This window comes from Panthera leo, chromosome D3 (genome assembly GCF_018350215.1).
Source record: "Panthera leo isolate Ple1 chromosome D3, P.leo_Ple1_pat1.1, whole genome shotgun sequence".
Taxonomy (NCBI): domain Eukaryota; kingdom Metazoa; phylum Chordata; class Mammalia; order Carnivora; family Felidae; genus Panthera; species Panthera leo.
In genome coordinates this window covers 33,813,501-33,836,041 of record NC_056690.1, presented here as the reverse complement: position 1 = coordinate 33,836,041, position 22,541 = coordinate 33,813,501, and positions in this window count along the sequence as shown.

The following is a 22,541-nucleotide window of genomic DNA, read 5'->3' as shown; positions in this document are numbered from 1 at the left end:
CCATCTGACTGCAGCCGAAATGCCTACTAGTTATGGTTTCTTTCTTTAGTCATCAGATTCTATCTCGTACCTCAGTTCAGTACATGTTGAATTTGTTTCCCGAAGTTCCATTGTGCAGAGTCTATCTACTGTGTTACATCATTTGCAGAGTATTACATTTGCTCTTATTTCATTTCCAAAAGATTCCCGGGGAAGGTGGGCTTAGGGTTATGTATATATATATTGGTATGTTGGCTTAGGGATGCTTGTGGAGGAAAATAGTCAATATGTTGATATGAGTGACATGGGAGGAGACGGAGAAAGAGAGAGAGGTGGAAGGGGAGCAGAACCAGGCATGGCAGGCATGACTTGTATAACAAGTGAGTAAACGGAAGGGGGCTATTCAAGGTAAGGTACCGGAAGTAGCCTTAATATTTGACACTGACGTAAGAGAGCGCAGTGTCACAGTGGCCTCCACGACTTAGCCAACCCTCATTAGGCACCTACTGGGCCTCTCTGCAGGGTCTCCCAAAGATAAACGCCCTGGGGACATGCTCCAGATACTTACGGGGGATAGAGCAATGAACAAGAACACCTCCTCCCACAGGAGAGGGAGATACACTTGAAGGTCTCAGAGTAACTGCAGCATGGAAGATTCTGGAGTGGCTCAGAAGGAAAGGGCTTGGTGTGCCATATGGGGAGAGGTGGAGAGCAAGGGAGGAGAGGATGGGGCACTGACGAAAAAGCTGGAAAGATGCTAACGACACACTTTCTAATTCTCAGCTAAGAGGGAATCTTAGTGGCTCTCTGCCTGAGAAATGACGCTTCAAGATGACACATATTTCCATGTCTGTTTCAAAAGGGCCCTGGATCAAATCCTCTTAACAAATCCCTGTGTGTGCTGTCTGTACCCACAACATTGGTTCAAGTTACTCTGCCAGGCATGTTGAGAAACCATGCATATGTTTTAAGAAGGGCTTTAAGAAGATTCCAAAACCTGGGGCGCCTGGTTGGCTCAGTTGATGGAGCATCCGGCTTCGGCTCAGGTCATGATCTCACCGTTCGTGAGGTCGAGCCCCACATCGGGCTTGCTGCTTTCAATACAGAGCCCGATTCAGATCTTCTGTCTCCCTGCCCCTCCCCTGCCTGTGCTCTCTCTCTCTCAGAAATGAACATTAAAATTTTTTTTTCCAAAAAATCCCAGAACCTTAAATCTCAGTATTTCAAAAGTCTTTTAATATTGTCTGTAAGGATTAAGAAAAAAAAAAAAAAAAACAACCTATGATTTATTGAAAAGCTCAATATTTCAAAAGTTCTTTTTATAGCATAGTGTAAAGGATCATATATTTTTTTAAAACTATGATTCCTTGAAGATATAACCTTATCGGCCATAAGAAATGAAAGTTCCCTTTCTGGGGCACCTGGGTGGCTCAGTCGGTTGAGCATCCGACTTCGGCTCAGGTCACGATCTCACGGCTCGCGAGTTCGAGCCCCGCTTCGGGCTCTGTGCTGATATCTCAGAGCCTGGAGCCTGCTTCAGATTCTGTGTCCCCCTCTCTCTCTGCCCCACCCCTGCTTGTGCTCTGTCTCTGTCTTTCAAAAATGAATAAACATAAAAAAAATTTTTCTTAGTTCCCTTTCTATCTTTCCTCTTAACCCACAAATATGTAGTCAACTGCATTTTCTTCTGGTTCTTCAATGCCTAGAAGTGTCATTAGCACGTAGACTGATTACACACCAGCTTTTTTATCCCTCCTGTTTGGACTGAGGGAATTTTATTTTATTTTATTATTTCTTTACTTTTAAAAGTTTATTTACTTTTGAGAGAGAGATAAAGAGAGAGAGAGAGAGTGGGGGAGGGGCAGAGAGAGAGGGAGACACAGAATCTGAAGCAGGCTCCAGGTTCTGGGCTGTCAGCACAGAGCTGGACACGGGGATCGAACTCACCAACCACGAGATCATGACCTGAGCCCAAATCTGACGCTTAACCGTCTGAGCCACCCAGGCGCGCCTGGACCGAGGGCATTTTAAAGGAGTGGTCATGGATTCACGCTTGCCCTGGCCAATGACCACTGTACCATGGAAGGAGGACTCTCGGGCAGGGATAGTCCCTTCCACACCCCTTTTGAACCAGGCTATGCTTTGTGATTAATTTGCTTCATCTTACAACTGGGTTGCCTCATCTCCAGAGAGACATCTCAGTTGAAATGGCGCTTTCATCATACAGTTGGTGACGCTGCTTTGTGACACGGCGTGATGACCTATTCTTACAACAGCATCAGAAATGGTTAAATCCAAATCCCATTGCTCACAACCAGAACCTTTTAACGATGCTGCCACTGGTAACAACTGGAAGGCTACCAGCCAGGCACCATTCTGGACATGCTCTGGCCGCCTCCTGGCCATGGTGTGATTGAAGCAGGTTTTTACATTCCTTTCGCAACGTGAGGCTATGGGATCTGAAAGTCAGTGTCCAGCCCTGTCAGAGTGGGTCGGGTCAAATGATTCCACAGGGAAGAGTGTGCTCTGAGTCCGTTAGCAAATTCACGCAACTTATTTTCACTGGGCATTTTTTTTATTTATTAATTTTTATTACTTTTTAGGGTTTTTTTATTGCTTTTTCATTTTGAGAGAGAGACAGGGCATGAATGGGGGCGAAGCAGAGAGAGAGAGAGAGAGAGAGAGAGAGAGAGACAGAGAGAATCTGAAGCAGGCTCCAGACTCTGAGCTGTCAGCACAGAGTCCAACGCGGGGCTCCAACCTGCGAACCGCAAGATCGTGACCCGAGCCAAAGTCTGAGAAGTCAGATCCACAACCGACTGAGCCACCCAGGTGCCCCCAGGGCATTTTAAAAATAGGTGCCAATAAGCACTAAAACCTTATCATTTTGCATGAAACATTTATTCTGTGCCCTGAAGACATGGAAGCACATTTTACTCTAAGACTGGCAACCGCTGCCCCACTGTTCTTTCCCTGACCTGTTCCAATTGGAATTAGAGCCATTTCCCACATCTCAAACATCAGGTATGTCCAGAAAAATCTTCAAGGATCTCAGTACAATGAATCCCGCTGAAGGAAGACGGTATCCACTTCTCCTCATTTTATCATTGGAGTGAGGCATTCAGTTGTCAAGGATATAAATAAAGAAGGTTTAAGGTAAAACAAAACTACAAATTATTCAGTGAATGTTTTTTTGTTTCCTTCCTTTGATTTTGTGGATTCTGTTCCATTTCATTCCAGAAATATCTTTCTGATACAGAATCAACATTTTCCATTTTATTTTATTTTTTTAAGTTTGTTTGTTTTTGAGAGAGAGAAAGAAAGAGAGAGTGGGAAAAGGGTAGAGAGAGAGAGGGAGAGAGAGAATTCTAAGCAGGTTCTGTGCTGTCAGCACAGAGGTCAACTCGGGGCTCGTTCCCATGACCCTGGGGTCATGACCTGAGCCAAAATCAAGAGTCGGATGCTTAACCAACTAAGCCACCCCGGTGCCTCGACATTTTACATTTTATAGGTGGGAAATAGAAGACGTTGTAGGACAGACCATGATGATATGGTATCTCAGAAGAAAAGCATAAAACTTCAACTTCTTTGGCCACTGTCATCTTTCTGGCTAAAACATCACTGACTTTGTCATTGTTTTCTTGATTGGTTTTTTGGTAACACAATGGGCAGACTGTTAATCGCAGGAATAAATCCTTATAATAAATTTGGCTTCCATCAAAATGAAATAAAACCCAAGTGCTTTCAAAGTAAATCTAATTCGTCACAGGCCAATACGTCAAGTCATTTATAAGGCAGTTCCTTACTGATTGACCCTGTGCCCCTATGTGATTCTGAGATGCCAAGTGCCACCAAGATGGTTGATCTCCATTTTACAAAATGAAAGTCACACACATGCACAATTATCACAATTCAAGATAATCCCATCATCTCTGCACTGTCCTTGACATCTGTTCCAGGCTGCTCATGTCACCTCTTTCTTCTGTCTCAGATTCTTTCGAGGTCTCAGCTAGGACATCAAGATGGCAACGAGGATCTGCTGATGTGTGGACAGGATCGTGATTCTGATAGGAAGTTCTTACTGGTAAAAGGGTCCAAGTTAGCTTTTTTTAAAATATATTTTTTTCACTTTGTGCAGGAGATATGCACCTATTTATTCCAATATCGATATCAAGACAATGTTTTCAAACAACGTTAATACACACTAGACATTCATGGGTAGTAGCCACTCAGTTCAGAGTTGAAGATCCTCTTTTTCCCCAAAGAAAAGCATTATTCTTTTAGCACTTTTATCAACGTAATTATTTCTGGTTCTGGGTGGCCCGGGAGCATACAGCAATCTATTAAAAATGCAGTCATCTCCCTGAGTGAGAGTCATTTCATAAAATATTGTGCTTCTACAATTCCTAGGAAACATTTAAATATATTTGGATGGCCTAGGATCACCAAGAAACTGGTCCGGGTGGCTGTTGACAAGGGGGCTCTGCACACCCTGACATCATTTATGACAGTCTCTCCAGTACATAATACTATCAAATATTCGTTTTGTATTTACTAGCTGAATTTTCAAATTATACTGTTTTTATTATTACTCTTTCTGCTTACCCCCCTCCCCCCCCCCCCGGAAAAGAGTGAATCCAACACCTCTTCTCTTTTCAAGGCAAATCTGCTCAAGTGATGAAAGGGACAGTGTAATATTGTCCCTTGCTTCAAGCCATGGCCAGGATGTATTTCTGCCATTTTATCCTTGCTCTCTTTTCTTTAAAGTCAAGTGAAACTGAAGGAGATTTTCTACCCATTGTCCTCAGTTAAAAAGCATTTCTTTGTTTCATTTCAGAAGTTTCGCCCTCACTGCCACACATGACTATGGGGTGGTGGGTGGGCAGTGGCTTTCAAACATGCATGAGACAACCAGCTTGGCCCTTCTTGTCCATTGCATTTTTGAGCTCCAGTCACCAAACTCAAGTACTTTTTTTTTTTCTTCTCCATTTGAATTCCCTTCTGAAGCACTGATTATATTTTTCAGGTAGAGCTTAAGGCTGAATTAATAATATCTAGGATAAGTATATTCTCCCTTCTCCATTAGTAATGAGGAAATCGACCTGTGAACTTCTGGTCTGGTGCAGATACAACGCCACTTTCCACAATCTATGCTGACTGGCAGCCTTAAATTTAAAGGTTTGTAAAAACCTATTGGGAAATGTCAATACCTTCTTATGCAGACCAGTCTAACCACCCTCCAGAAAGCTCCAGGTCAGACAAAGGACATCTCTGTTCCACCTGAGAGATGATGGTACCGCACAAGTCTGATAATAAAGACTGACTTATATCTTTCCCTCAGGGCTAGATAAGCCTACTGGTCTTATCTATAGGCACCTAAGGGAGAGATTTCCCCCAAAATGAAAAGAACTTCTTCAAAAATGACTTGTCTATACATCCAGAAAATGGATGGTTGGATGGATGGATGGATGAATAGATTTATGGATGGATGGATGGTTGGATGGATAGATAAACAGATATTTAACCCAAATTTACCAGCATCCCACTATATATTTTGTTGGCAATTATTTTATTACTGCTTTTTTTTTTTTTAACTCCTATTAGGTTGTCCACTTAAAGGGACTTTCCAAGTCCTGTAGTATTATTTTTAAATAAAATAATTGACTTCTAAGTATTTTTTCCATTAGAAATGACAGTATCAGGATATAGATCCTTTTCATGAAAAAACATTGATTGCATTTCTCACACATGAAAAAGATATCAGATCTCATTTCATTGACTCCAAGATACATTTTTTTTCACATTTTATCTTCTCTGAAACCATGAAGTGTCTTAGATTTAGTGCAATGTGTCATATATTCTGAGTTAGTCACCTTCAGGAGTATTTTGCTATAGAAAATGGCTGAATACTTACTATAGACCTTGATTTTGCATTATTTTAAAGAAATTTTATAAATGGATAAATGTAAACATTATTCAATGGCTTCAGATAGGTGTATAGATATTTGGGGTCATTGTTTTAGCATTCTCAAAAATCCTAGGGATTTTAGATGATTTATAGTTTTGACATGATTAAATTTGGCTAATTGTAATATTTACATCTAGTTATATAAATAATTATATATCTAATCTAGTGTGCATCATATAAATATAGTTAATACTATGGACCCTAAAATGAATAACGACTTCATATTATGTATGAAATTAGGACTTTTTATAATTGTATGTGTCACTTAACGACCTCTAGGGCAGGCTGCAAACTGGACACTTTTCTCACCAGTTTTGAGATTCTAGTGGAATCGCTCTGGTTGTGATCCAGGTGGAGACGGTAAGGGTCCCAGGACTTGTTCTCGTTCGCAGTTTGCTCACCAGATTGCATTCTTGACATGTAGGCTTTCGGTGTAGACCTCATTAAGAGGCTCAAACAATGTGGTCTCAGTTTGGCAAGAGTGGTGGCAGTGTCTTGCATGACTGCCCACACCCTGAGATGAACAGCAGTGAAACCATCATAATACCGCTCATCTCTCTGTGCTGCTCCTGTGAGTCTGGTCATGTAACTCCCGGACTCTGCCTGGCTTCTTTTTCCATTATGTGGCTGCGACACCTGCCTTCTCTGGGATGCACCTTCCCACTCTAAATGTCAAACTTTTACCCACACTTTAAGGGTTGGCTAACATTCTGCCCCTCAGTGAAGTCTGCCCTAAAACTCTGGGCAAGAAGTACTTACCCCTCCCTCTGGGTTCTCTTAACATTTTAGCTTCACTGCCTTAGAACTTGGCACCTTTCATCCTGGCAGGTAGTGATTTATTTCCTTGTTGTATCTTATCTACCATACTCTAAACTTCTTGGTATTAAGAACTTATAAATAGGTTTTTATCTCCCATAAGGAACATATATTTGAAAGCATTTTAAATGGGTGCCAACATGTTTTGTAAAGTACTCTCAAAAGATAGCTGTTTCCACCCTCACCACTGTGGTCATCATCGCTGTCATTGTCACCATCACCACCATCTTCATCATCATCATCATCATCGATGGAGGTGGTACCCATAGTCTGGAATGAGCAATCCGTTCTTTTCTCACATTTAGATCTGTCTTCCAACTTAACCTTGATCTGTAATACAGAAGATATTGTGGATCTCCATCTGTCCCCATCTTGGACTTCTGTCTCATTTGTTCTGGCAGGGAAGAGGAGGACCATTTACCAGGCCCACTCAAAGACAACTTGGAAAAATCAGTGAGGCAGGCCACAGAAGTTTGCTTGTTGGGGGCAAGGCGAATTTTCCAGGAGAAAACATTGTAAGGGAGGTGATAACAGTAATAAAAAAATAATAACAGTAGTAAGGTTTACTGAGCACTCCCTCTGTGCAGAGACCTACGTATTAACTCATATCATATCACCTACAATATGACAAAATAAGTCCTATTATTGTACCTAGATGCTACACTATGACCCAGTTGCAAAGCCCTAATTAGAGGATTCTCATTAAAACGTGGCATCTGATGATTTTTCTTGGGTCTGTAATCATGAGTTCACTGTAAGTTTTAGGGAGGAAGATAATGTGAGTAAAAACAGAAGAACCATTTTCATTAAAGGTGAGGTAAAACCGCTTGGCTACCTCAACTAATGTAACCTTAAAAAGAGGTCACAGGAGTAGGAAACCACCAGTATGGAGGTGCTGCCTGGGGGGCGGGGGGAGAACCAGGGGAGCTGGCATTGACTAGTCCCTGAGAGTGAGTGAGCTGGGTGAGAAAGAAGGGAGAGTACAAAGAAACATCTGTGAGCTCCTGTGAGTCAGGACTGAGGCATTTGAGGAATGTTTGTAGGGGACTCCTTGGTTTTGCCTTGGTAGAGGTGGAGAAAGGCAATAACTTCATTCCCTGCCCTCCTACCCTCCTTCTTTCTTTCTTTCTTTGGTTTTGTTTCTTACTCTTCTATTTAAGAAAAACAAAAGAATTCATGCTCTTTGAATCACGAAAGTTCAGGAACAGGAACAGGGCCAAGCATCTAGTCCTTATTCCTACAACACGGAGGCATCAGAAAGAAAGACAAAAAGGTTAAATTCCCAGGAATGATAATTTGGAAATCCCAGGTCCCTCCTCCTCACATCTCACATTACTTTCAGGTGTTGGTTATCTGGCCATCAGGAGCCATAAAGTGGACAGAACGGTCAGAGAGGTGGGCACATTCGAGTCCCCTGCCAACCTCTGAGAAGCCAACGCATCGCCTCAGGGAATGGGAAAAGCATCACAACATTCAAGAAGTTCATTACCAGAAGTTCTGAGCCCCAAATTTAAATTGGCAGGTTCTCCAAATGAGACTGAATTTTAAAATTGGTACCTAGTCCTGCGGATGAAGACAGAGTTTCATGGTCAGAATCCACATTGACATTATATCATTATAGCTAAGATTTACTGAGAACCTATCAGAAGCCAAGTGGTAGCCTATTGCTGTACATGTAGCACCTTCCTTGATCTTGACAAGAACACTGTGAGGTATGCACTATTCCAATTTTTTCAGATGAGGAAGAAAAGCCCAGAAAGATGAAGTACCCTGCCCATGGTTGCACAACTAGTGAGGTTTGGAGCCAGAAAGTCAGGTCCTTAAATGGGTGTGCTCACTATTGACTAATCTGATAGTCACCCCTTTATCTCAGAGGTGAATTAAAGACAGCCTGAGAGACACGCAGGAGTTAAATGCTTCCCTTCTGGGGCATTAGTGTAATCTAAAGAGAAATTAAATCATAATAAAGAGGCAAAACTTGACTGGACTGAGACAAGAAAGGAGTGATATTTAAGGGAAGCAGAAACAAAGATAAGCATTTGCGCCCCTCAAATGATAACTTTTAAGTACAGAGTCAGGCTTCCTCTGTTCAATAAAGGCACATGTGAAAAAGGATTAGAGGTTTTAGTTCCATGTCAGCAGTGTGATGTCACTGCCTCCAGAGATCACGCAAGTTCAGGTGACAATAAATAAACCACTGAGCCATGAATGGGAGGTGGTGTATTCCCCCTCTAACTTCAAGGTGGTCAAAACAGCATTGGTAAATCTGGAATGAGGCTTTTTGGTGGTCTGGTTTTTTCTTATAAAATTGATCTCTTAAAGGTTAATTAGACTGTGGCATTGGAAGTCCGGATAAAGAGACAGGTGACAATTTGAAATCATTTCCTGATGGGGGTATTCTGAAATTGCTTACACATGTTATTTAGTGTGTGTCATTTTCCAAAAAATGGTGTTAGGAAGACGCCTCCATCCCCCCCTGCACACAGGGGCCAAGTGCCAAGAGTACAAGCACAACTCCTAGACCATCCTCGAAGAGCTGCAGCAGAACGTAAAAATGTATGCAGAAATGAATATTAAGTCATCTGCAGTGTAACCGAATAACTGAATAGACAGAACTAGGGATGGGGCAAGCAGAGACTTCTTGCTCATCACTGTCCCTTTGCACCCATTTTCTGGATGCAATGTCAGGCAATTCTTAGCATTTTCCAGTCACTACTAGGTAAAAACAAAATGGTTTCCATTTTCCAAGGACCAAACTTCAGTTCAGTGTAACATCAACACGCAGATCTTCATTTCATTCACCCATTGAGCCCAACTCAGCCAGGGAAGCCCACCATAGGAAAGGATGTGGTTGATTCGTTTTCTCTTCCTGGCCCCACTTCCTCCTCCCCTGAGTGGTTGTTACTTTGGTAATCATACAAACTTCTAGTTAAGAGTTGGGAACAAAGGTAAAGAACAGGCCCCACCTTACTTATCTGGTAAAAATGCCATCTTCGTCTCATGGATTCTAAGGGCTAATTCTTACTTTCCTAGGAGACCCTCTGGACTCTTTTGAAGACCAACCCTGTCAATGGGGTTCTCTTGTCTTGGGTGTGTCCTTCCTTCTCCAGTTGCTTCCTGATGATTTCCTGATTCTTGTTCCTTGCAATTCCCCCCTTTTGCATTCAACTCAGCCTTCAAGCAGTCCTCTTGGGTAGGATCTTAGCCTGGATCTCCATGGTGGGGTTCATATCCCGCCCACAGAACCTGCACTGCCTTTCCTCTTAACTCTGCTACCACAGAGTTTCCAGCCCTCCTCCTCTGCCATCGCAAGGCAGCCAGCTGGACACCCACATTTATAGTCTGAGCTACACACAAATCCTGTGTCCTTCAGATTCCAGGGAGCAGGTACCAGCCTGTGGCTCTCTGGAAGCTCCGCCTTCACATGAAACATACCCCAGTGCCCATGGGGGAGGAAAACACAGGGCTCAGTCACAATGATCATCAAAACATTCTTAGTTGCTGTTCCTTCAGGCTGCATGGTGAGTGATTTACCATGTCTCACACAGTCTGGAGGTGGACGGTGGGCTCGTGCTGTAAGAACTCATTGTGCATTCTCTAAGGAAGAGATTTGCAGGTGGTCTAGTGGACTGTCTCATCACGTGATCAGACTTGGCATCCAAAGTAATGATCTCAGACTTTGGGGCCTTAGCCACAACTGGAACAGCAGGAAAAATAACTGTAACTGTCCCATTATTAGATCTGCATCTCTTTCCTTCCTGGCTGAAATAGCATTGTTTTTTCTCCCTGTTTCCAACACAACTCCCTCAATCCCTGAAGACCCTCCATGCTCTACCATGTGAACTATTGTCTTATTAGAGGACCTGAGGTATATTAAAAGTTGTATTCCTACATTCACAAATGATCTATTCGAAAATAATGGAACATGTCATCAAAGTAAGCCCATCCTTAACATAAAGCATTACTCACCAATGGTTCTGCCATGGTAACAAAGATTCTGCCCCACCTATCTCTAACTTTGGATGGGTAAACTGTGCAAAGACAAGATTTGATGGAAACTGTTCCAGCAACTGTGGATGTTGAGAGAGAAGAAACAACTATTCCAGAAATCACGAACACTATCCTCTCTATTGGCTTTTCGGCATATTTTGCAAAAAAAAAAAAAAAAAAAAAAAAAAAAAAAAAAAAAAAAAAAAAATGATGAAGTCAGCTTTTTGGTTAAGATAAGATTTTAATGAAGTTTTAAACAAAACATAAAACTAGTCTAGAGATCAAGGGTTAGCATTTCCCAATGAACTTCATTTGCTTAGATTTGGGGGAAAAAATTTCACTTGATAACATCCGTCTCATGATCCAGGTCAATAATTTCCTAAGACATGCTCTTTTGTTTGCATATGGGCATGAATTCTTTGCCTAGTGGTGTGTGCGTGTGTGTGTCAGGGGAAGAATAAGCTGGGTCGAAGGAGGAAGAAAAAATATAACTAACAATATACATTAGTCATATCTGAGACACACAGAGATAGACAGCATTTTGTCCTAGATACATCAACAGCTACTGTAATGGAGACCCACAGAAATTTGTATCCAGCGTCTCTTTCTAAAAATTGCCCCTCCCAATCTCTTTCCATATGACCATTGTGGGAGCTATCATATTAGTAAGGTGACCCCACCTCGAGGCCATCATTTATTTGTCCAGGAGTGGACATGAGATTCAATGCAGGTTAATAAAAAAAAAAAATTCCCCCTCAAGAATTTTGGAAGTGAATAAAAAGAATAAATCAGCCTCTTCTGGGTGTTTTCAGTTTATGATGTAAAGGTCAGGACCAGATGATGGCCAAGTCGACCAAGAAGCAGAGGTGAGCAGAATGTATAATCCAGATGCATCAACATTTAGAGAGAAGAGAAGGATAGTAAATCTTGACATCAGTCGAGTCTGGTCCCAGTGGAGCCTGAAGTTTAACCACAGTTCTTCCTTGTGTCTAATCCCAATAGTTTAATCATAAGTGTGCTATTTTGCTTTATGTGTCTGAGGTGAATTTGTATTATTGGAAAATTGGAGTCTTAACTAATGGGCACAATTTAATGAATAAAAGAACAAGACCTTGATCCTGCAGCTATTTTTAGACCATGGTAAGTCCAGAGCAGCCATGGGTGGGTGGGTACTCCCATGGGAAGGTGGGGGAATCAACACATCAGCCATTATTGCAGTTCTAGATTTTTCCATTCAGCCCCCCATTTGTACCAAGCGATCACACTAGAAAAAAATGGGGGATTCCTAAATGTTCTCGCTTGCAAGAAAATTCATAATTTGAAATTGCCAGGAACAGGTGAGAGCCTTCTGAATAGAGAATGATCACAGTGGGAAGGGAGTTTTCTGGTATCTTAACAAAAACATGCCCAGGAAATACTGAGAATTTATCATTCTTGGCTAAGGGGTTTCTTGGATCTGATAAGTAAGCAGTTTGCAAAATAAGCAGGTTTGCCAAGAAAGTAGAATTAAAAAACCCTCAATTAAAACTTCAGAGGAGGTGCTCTGAAACAAAAAGTAAATTCTTGGCGAGGAAGCAGAGTAAGAGATTTTGGAATGAAGAAAAGTATGGACAATGTAAAAAGAAAGAGTGCCACAGACTTCAGCTCCAAAGTAGTGGCTACCAGGGTGTGTGAGCAGAGCAATGCCAGTTCATGGTATTTGTAAGTCCATATACGTGGCACATGCTTCATAGAAGTGGTTGTTGTGTTGTGTGTGGACATGTGTCCAAAAGCAAAGACTTTACTGAAAACCACAACGGTTCCCAGGAAATGAGATGCATGTGTGTGTGTGTAAGGGGTGTGGGATCCACATGCCAATTAAGCATGTATGTGTTGACTTCACCAAAGCCTGCTGTTTTCACTAGATGGTGGATAAATTGTTCAAAGAATCACATCTGGGAATTTTCTGATTAAAGGCAGCCTATCCCAGATTTGTGCAATGTCTCTCCCCAAGCAATTCTTTCTGTGCAAAATTCACTCACTCACTCACTCACCGCTCATTTATTATTTAATTCACTGAGCACCAACTAAGTGCTGGATTCTTGAGATAGAGACAATGCAGTGAAGACAACAGGCACATAAACGTCCAGTTTCAGTACAGAAGTTAAGGGCTTGCAGACCAACGCATAAAGATTCTATGAAAGGCCTTCAGAAAGCCCCAGTCAAGTTCTGGAGGGAACAGAACAGGCTTAATGGAGATCCTGGCCTCTGATATGAGTTCTAGGGGATGAGGAAGAGTCATCCAGGGCCTGAATGAGGCAAAGGAATGGCAAAAACAAGGGCAGCAGCATGCGTAAAGTCTCAGAGATCAGAAGCACGTGCCCCATTTTAGCTCTTGTACAATGCTTAGTTTGTGGTGTGTGTGTGTGTGTGTGTGTGTGTGTGCGCGCGATCATCTGTGGGCCTTCAGGCAGTCTCTGACAGCAATAGTAGTGGAGGGCTGGGAGCGGCGACCCTCCAAAGAGCCTCGGGCCTTATCACCACTGGCTGGGATGGAAGTTCCCAACAAGTGGCACCACGATCGCCATGGCATGTGGGTAACCATGATCTCACACATCGTCACCATGTTCTAAGAACACAAGGAAATGCAGGGTTTGCATTTCACAGATTCCCATTAACACTTTACAGATGAGGACTTGGAAAAACACGGAGAGGTGCTGACATGATTTACCATAATTTCACAGTGGTTCTGTGCTGGAGAGTGGCGTCGGGACTTGCTTTTGATCCCTTCAAGTAATCTCGTGGCTCGAATGTGCTGCTTCCAAGCTGCTGGAAGAAAGGGATGGGGCTATAAACAGAAGGCAATATGCTTCTTATTGTATACCAAGAGAACTGCAGTGATCTTGTGGTTTTGGTGGGTGTCTCCACTTAGTCGTGATTCTTAATGACAGGGTGTGTCTCAGTACCCTAAAAGGGGATCCCAAGACAAGGCTAGTTGTTACCTGGTACCTTATGATGATGATAGTGAGCAAAATGCTTACATTATTAATTCCCGACTCTATCAACTAAAAGTTTGATAGCACTCCAGTACTCTCCAAATGTAATTCTGCAGTCAATACTCAGTAATTGAGGGGCTGCACTTTAGGGATTCTAATCTCTTTCTCTCATTTTCCCCTCCAGCTCCTCATCCTTTGTCCAATTCATTGCATTACATCATTTCCATAGGAGGCTGTGTTGAGAGCCGGAAGAAGCAGCAAAACTCAAACCGGCCTTGTTGTTTTCTCCTTTAGTAGCTCTGGGAAATGATTTGATAGAACATGTACCCATTGGCTAAAATGCTCCTTAGGGTTTACCTTCATTCATGTTGATCTTGCTTTACTCTTTCCCTCCTCCATCATCTAGTTTGCCCCATGCCCACCCACCACATGTACACACACACATACTTCTTTGCAAGTGTACAACGGAGGGTATGTTGTAGCACCTACGATTCCTCCTGAAGAAAGTAGAAACATGTTTGAGAAACACATACTATACAAAATGTCAGACTCACAGTATGGTCTGGACCCACCATTTATTAAAAATTTGACCTTAGGCCTGGAACTCACAATCTCTGAGCCCTACTTTTCATCCATGAAGCTGAAAGTGTTAGATTAAATGTTTTTAACGCCCCTTCCATTTCTGCGGGGCTCACTTGAACAAAATGAACTTTGCACCCCATGGGCATGAAGAATATCCATTTGATGCTTTAAGCTGGAGTGTTCTTTCTTTGCTCTCCAACAGCTGGAGACAATTAATTGCAAATAAAAAATTTGTCTTCAGCCCAGCTTTAGAGATGAGACGCTTTGTAGATGGAGTTTCCATGAACTTTGTGAAATTTATTAGTTGCGGAATACAGGCGGTTGGGCTTGCCTGAACCAACTCTAAGGATGGGATGAGAGCAGTACTTACTTTTGCAGGCCAGAATCTACCTGGGAAGAAGAGACCCTGATTAGCAAAAGGGACCTAGGATCTCCAGTTATAATCACCATAATAAAACTGGTGGGAGGTGTGACTTACCAATTAAACTGAATTATAAGGTTTTGATTTGAATTTTTATCAAAAGTAGAAAAAAATTCTCAGTTGGAAGAACTTTATTTGTACGTATTCAGGTCATTATGCCATCTTTCCAGCAGTAAATTTTATTTATATTGTACATAGAGGAGGTAGGTTTATGAGACATGTTTAGGCAATTGGCAATGGGAGGGTTGAGTGCCAAACAAATAAAAGTTTGTACTTCAGAAGGATAATAAGAAATACTCATTTACAATTCTTTTCTGCCATTAATTGTTTAGATTGGATTTATTCTAAATGACTATTTTTTCCCCTCAGTTTATCTAGGAATAAGTCTAAGATTTTTAGGCTATGCTTATACAAACATTTAAAGAAAACATTAAGTAGACTTTAAGTATTATGGATATTAATTGCTTGCTGCAGCATAGCTCTGTTCTGCTAAACATTTCACACTTTTGATGTAATTATCAAAAAATGATGGGGGAAATATGTATGTGGGTTTCTATGTCTTTTTCTTGAGAGAAGTGTGGAGGAAGGGGGGACAAGATGTGATGGGTTGGTTAACATTGGCTTTCTGTATCCTTAACAGGTATTTGGGATTTTTTTTGTTGGTCTGTTGTCTAGTATGTCCCTCCCACAATAAATAAGTCCTTCCTAATTGCATAAAGGACTTTTCATTTGAATTTAAAGGAAGTATTTTCCCTCTTCTTTACTCGTGTGCATTTTAGTGACTTTGATGTAAAACAGATTGCAATAACCATTTACATCAGATCTTTAACTTTGATAAAGAAGGAACTGGCATTAATCAAACGATGACTTGGACATCCCTTTGGATGAAGAAGAGATAAATTAAAGTAAGAAAATATCACCAGCCTCCCACCATGCCGGATGTTTATCAAATCTTTGAATTGGCTTCTGAAAGTTCCACTTCTCGTATGTTGACTACTTTTTGATCAGAAAGATTTTTTATTTATTCAAGGCTACAGACAAATGTGTTCAAGGTTATTCCCTTCTGGTTCATGGGCCAACTTCATGGATCCTGTTTTTAAACCAGGATATTTCTCTTCTTAGAGCAATTGCTTAGAGTGTTTTCTGTCTGAATGGCTGATCTGCCCCACGCATGTGTGTTGACCCACTGACATCAGTTGGAGTTGATTTTCCAAGAGTGGAGATGAAGTTCTACTATCACTAACATTAAAAACAGCTCACATCCTGTGTCTAGTAGCCCACATTGGCTTCATCTCCCTCGTAGGATTGGTTTTCTCTGGGTGAAGTTGCCCATGTGGGAAACGAATGCACCACATTGCTCTAACAAACTGACTTAACCTTATTAATGGCAACATTATTATAAACTCTGTTCCCTAAACTTTTGTGTCTTTATCCTCCCTAGTCTCACATTAGCTACATATATGAATTCAGTTGAATCCAATTAGCAAGTGTAGGGGAGGAAAAACGTTTCCTTCTACCCTCTTCGGTTCGTTGCCTGGGGTCCTGCCAATTTGACAAAGATTAACAGGAGAAAAGCATACGATTTTTATTTGCTGTCAATTTGTACATGAGGAGGGGGCCTTCTTATGAAAGAAGACCCAAAGAAGTGGATAGACCTGAGAGCTTATATACCATTTCAACAAAGACTGAAAAATTGTAGAGATGTGACACGATCATGGAAAAGAGTTTTGAGCTTCCAAGGATGGCAAACTGTGGGAAGACAAATATATGGAGGAAACAAATGGAAAATAAGGGCTAGCTTAGCAAGGTTAGTTTGTGTAGGTCCATCTTTAGGGTCCTAAAGGAAAGGGGATTTATGGCAGTCCTTATTCCTTAGGAGTTTCTTTCAGTCGATAAAGGAAGCTGACACCTTGCTCTTCCTGGCATGGGAATATTGCTACTTTCCTTTCTGACCTGCTCTGGACTCGTTTGCCTCTGAATGGTACTTTCCTTTCTTCGGAAATTTATTTCTTCTTTCCAGTTCAGCTCCCAGTTCTGTTAAAAGGATTTTCTTTCACAATAATGAAGAGTGTTTGATTTTTATTGAGATCCAATGGGAGTGACATAATGCTTTCCAATATATCAGAAGAAACTCACTGCAAAATGAAGATTGCTTAGGGGGTTGGTTCTTCACCACGCAGCTTCCATCTCAGGGCCCTGACATGTTGCATGGCCGGTTGTCACCAGCTTCTAAGTTTATTCCTAATTTAATAGTGCTGTTTTCAGACCCCGCCTGAGCAGGTGTAAAACAAAAAGAAAAACAAAAAATTTAAAAGCTTATACATGATTAAGAAAGCTTTAAAAAAACAAATTTAATGCCTGAAATTAAAGGAGATGCTACCACTTTTTTTATGCTTGTGTTGTTTTGAATATAAGCTTTCAAGTAACATAACCCAGGGCATAGATAGCGACCTCAGAGTCAAACCGCCAAAGCTGGAGTCTTGGCGGTTAGGATAGGCATTTAACTTCTCTGCCCCTCAACTTCCTCACCTGTGAACTGAGGACAATAAAAGGTCTTAGCCTGTGAAATTGTTAAACCTAAATTAAATAATACATGTAGAAAACCTAATAATAATAACCTAAAAATAATGCTTTGTACATGGTAAGGATTCAACAAATATTAGCCCTTGATATTGTTGTTGTTGTTATTATTATTATCGTTATTATTATTAACCAAAAGTCTCAATTTCTCATATCCTCACACCCTCCACTTAATGTTAGGTCCTCATCTCTAACTGGATATCTAATTATTATTCTCCCATCACCTCAGATGATCTAAAAATTAACCCATGAGTTTTTTTTTTTGCACGAGTTCCTCTCTTTTCCCCCATTTCTGTAAGAATTAGCATAATTCCCGCTATTGGTCGGAAGGTAAATTGGTGCAGCCACTGTGGAAAACAGTATGGAGATTCACAAGACATTAAAAATAGAACTACCATATAATGCAGCAATGCCACTTTTGGGTATTTCTCTAAAGAAAACAAAAACACTAATTCAAAAAGATATATGCAACCCTATGTTCATTTCACCATTTTTACAATGGCCAAGATATGGAAGCACCTCAGTGTCCATCAAAAGATGAATAGATAAAGAGGATATGATATATCTCTGTATATATCTATATTTGTATCTATACCCAATGGAATATTGACTTAAAAATGACTAAACTCTTGCCATTTGTGACAGCATGGGTGGACCAAAGGGAATTATGCTAAGTGAAGTAAGTCAGATAGGACAAAGACAAATACCGTATGTGTTCATTTTTATGTGGAATCTGAAAAACCAAACGAAATAGCACACAAAACAGAAACAGATTCAAATATAGAGAGAGCGAACTGATGGTTGCCAGAGGGGAGGGAGGATAGGACGATGGGCAAAATAAGTGAAAGGGATTAAGAGGTACAAACTTCCAGGTATACAATACCTAAGTCATAGGAATGTAAAGTTCAGTGTAGAATTTGCAACTTTGCAATACATTCAAATGTAACCTGTGGTCTTGTGATTTATGAGAAGAAATATGTATATTTGGTCTTTGTCCTTGGCACAGAGCACCTACACCTGTTGGAATTTCTTAAGTGATGGGAGCAACTCAGGTGTCTTTTGTTATGTTAATGAGGTGACTTTTGGAAAGCACCTAAAGACTGGGTTGGTTGCCAGTGAAGTTAACCACGTGATTGGAGGGTTAGAACTTTCAGTTCCACTCCCTGAACTCCTGAGAGGGGAGAAGGGAGAGGAGCTGATGGTTGAATCAATCAAGAGCGGCCAATGATTTATTCAATCATTGCTATCTCCCCATAGATAGTGTCAGAATTGAGGTAACCATAGGACATCCAGATGGTGTCCAAGAATTGTGGGGGAAACCCCACAGGGGCCCCTGGGTGGCTCAGACAGTTAAGCCTCTGACTCTTGATCTCGGCTCAGGTCAAGATCTCACAGTTCATAATATCCCGCCCCACTTTAGGCTTTGTGCTGACAGCAGGGAGATTGCTTGGGATTCTCTCTCCCTCTCTCTCTACCCTGCCCCCCCCCCCCCACTCATGCACATTCTCACTCTCTCTCTCTCTCTCAAAATAAATAAACTTAAGTTAAAAAGCCTCACAGACTGGAAGTGGGCGACAGAACCTGAAACCCCTTCCCATTCCTTGCACTGCTATCCCCATGGTCCAAGAAGTCTGCGGAAGCCTCCTCCTGACTGGCCTCCCTTATCCCAACTCTTACTCTGCTGGAAATTAGTGTCTACACATTGCCCAAACATAACTCAGATCACGTCACTCCTCTGCTGAAAACCTTCAGTGGTCAACAGTATCACGGAAAGAAAAATACAGTCCTTACTATTGCCTTCGAGGTCCTACTGGATGTTATACCTACCTACTTCTCTGATTTCATTTCTTCTCCCTCTCTTTTTCACTCTCTCCACTCCTGCCTCCCCAGTCTCCTTGTTGTTCCTAGGACTTAATGAGCCCACATTTCCCTCACAGCCTTTGCTGTTTGTTCCCTCAGATGGAAAATCTCCTACCTCTCCTACTGGCTCCATTTAGATCTCTCTTGTGTATCAACTTATGAGAGAAGTCTTCCAGAATCACTCCAAATAGCACCCATTACCACCTGCCCATCCTTCACGTGTCTCCTGACTCTACCACATTCATCTGCAGAGCAGCACTTATCACCTGATACATATTAGACTGTAAGCTCCTGAGACCAGATACTTGATCTTATTCACTTCTCTATTCCTACTGACTACCTTGCCATCTAGAAAACAGTAGCGGCTCCATAAATATTTATTGAATGGTTTGACTAATGGAGCCACCCCAACAAGTTAATGAGTCAATGATTTTGGAACCAAATGTACAAGTTTATATTCCTTTTATAATGATTTTCCCATTTTCAAGCCATTTGGAAGCAGCAGGACTGCCTTTAGGAAACTTAAGACCATGACATAGAACCAGGGAACTGATCATTTATTATAATTCCTTTTCTCCCAAATTTTCACTCCACTAACACTGCCTGCTGCCCATTCCTTCCTGGAGTGGGTAGAACAAAACTGGTGGTCTTTTTTTTGTTCCCCAACTCCTGTTTCAATTCAAACAATAAGTGGTTGTAATGTGTGTTATGACAAAAGTTGTTGTATCCCTTCTTTGGTCTTTTAAGTTATCTTCCTGTTAGTCTATACACGAAAAATAATGCCTTTCTAAATAATTTGCCTCTTCTCTACTTTGCTAGTCAAGGCAACTGGCTGGGGTCAATAATTTCTGGCATTAAAAAAAATCATCATTATTTAAAAGTTTACATAGAACACTCTTTATTGATGTATAACTCTGAGGTTTAACATATATATGGATTCTTATTGACCAAAATCACATTCAGGATACAAAATATTTCTCACTCTCCAAAACTCTGCCATGCTGTTTCTTTATAATCTAACCTTCCCCTCACTGGAGCCCTTGGAGGGCTCTGACTTTCTTCCCTATAATTTTGCCCTTTTCCAGAATATCACATAAATAGAATCACAGTATGTAAAGTTTTTACACTGGTTTTTTTTTTTTTTACTTGATATAATACCTTTGAGAATTATCCAAATTTTTTGGTGTATCTACAGTTTGTTCTTATTGCTGAATCGTATTCCATTATATACAGTTTACTTACCCATTCACCTACTGAAGGACATTTTGTTTTCATTTTTCAAAAATTATGAATAAAGCTACCATAAACATTTAGGTACAAAATTTTTTTTTAGTGTTTATTTATTTTTGAGAGAGAGACAGACACCCCTAGGTACAGATGTTTTTAAGAAAGTTAAATGCTCATTTCTCTGGGGAAAATAACTAAAAGTGGGATTGCTAAATCATCTGGTGAGTACATGTTCAACTTTATAACACATTGTCAAACTGTTTTTCCAGAATGGCTATATTCCCACCAGCAATGTATGAGTTCTAGTTTCTTCTTATTCTCAACACTTGATATTGTCATTAAAAAAAAATCTTAACTATTCTACTTGTAGTAATATCTTATATTGCTATTAATTTCCATTTTATTAATGGCTAACGATGTTGAACATCTTTTTAAGTGCTTATTTGCCACCTATATTATCACCCTTGGCATCTGTTAAAATCTGTCCTTTTTTATTGTGTTATATCCTTATTGTTCAGTTTTCAGAGTTCTTTATTCTGGTTACAAGTCCTATGTTAGGTGACTTGCAAATATTTTATTCATCTATACAGCACCTCATTTCATTCTTAGTGTCTTTTGAAGAGCAGGCATTTTTCATTTTGAGTTCTCTGAATTTCTTCTAAAAATTATATAGTTCTATGTTCTACTTTTAGCTCTATAAATCATCTGGAGTTCATTTTTGTATAGGGCAAGAGGTTTAGATACAGGTTCAGGTTTTCGTATATGGTTGTCCAATTGTTCAAATGCTATTCATTGAAAACACTATTGTTACTCCATTGAGTTGCCTTCACTTTTATCACACTTTTATCAAAAACCAGTTGAGCTCCATATTCTATTTTATTGACTTCTAGATCCATAGCTTCACGAATATCACACTCTTAATTGGTGTGGACTTGTTTTGCCTTAAAATAGGTGGTGTGAATTTCCCATATTTATTGCCTTTTCCCCCCAAATCATTTTGCTATGATAATTGTTTTTAAAATATAAATTTTTGGATATCTTTGTATTTACAAAAAAAGTCTGCTGGGATTTTGATTGGAATGCATCAAATCTACAGATCAATTTGAAAAAAATTTAATATCTTAACTATTTTTAGTCTTCCAATCCATGGTGTGTCTCTTGCCTTATTTAGGTTGTTGATTTCTTTCAACAACATTATATAGTTTTATCATATAATCTTGAATATGTTTGCTGGATGTATACTGAAGTATTTTTTGAGAATTATTGTACATGATATTGCTTTTCAAATGTGGGTCTCCAGTTGTTCTTTACTATCATACAGAAATCCAATTGATTTCTGAAGGATGACCTTGTACCCTGTGGTATTGATAAACTCACTTATTAATTCAAGATTGTTTTGTGGATTCCTTGATATTTTCAGTGTAGTCTTTGAACAATTCCAGCTTTCTTGTTTCCTGACCAGTCTGTATACTTTCTTTTTCTTGCTTTGTTGCACTGACACGGACTTTAAATACAATAATAAATAATGGAAGTGATGAGATTAAAAATAACTTTCTTCCTAGTCTTGAGGGGGGTGGATTCAGTATTTCACCATTAAGTATTGTGTTAGATGTGGGGTTTTGTAGGTATCTTTTATCAAGTTAAGGAAATTCTTTTTCTACTGCTTTGCTGAAAATTTTTGTTGTGAATGGATGTTGAATTTTTTTTCAAATGCCTCGACCTCATTTAATATGATCTCATTTTTTTTCTTCCTTAGATTATTAATATGATGAGTTACTCTTGCTTGAGTTTGAATATTGAACTAGGTTTGCATTTCTGGGGAAAATTCTACTTGAACATAGTGTGTTATTCTTGTTATATACTGATGGATTTGATTGGCTAATATATTTTGAGGAATTTTCTATGTCCGTGAGAAGTATTAATCTGTAATTTTCCTTACTTGGAGCATCCTTGTCTGGTTTTGGCATCAAAGTAATTTCAGACTCATAAAAAACATAATGTGTAAAGAGTTATGATTTTTTAAATATAAGAACACCCAATATTTAAAAGGATGCATGTTAACACCCTTCTCATACCATCTCTGTTTAGCATGTTAGTTGTTATGTTAAAATTATATGAACTCTAACATAATGACAATTGGAAA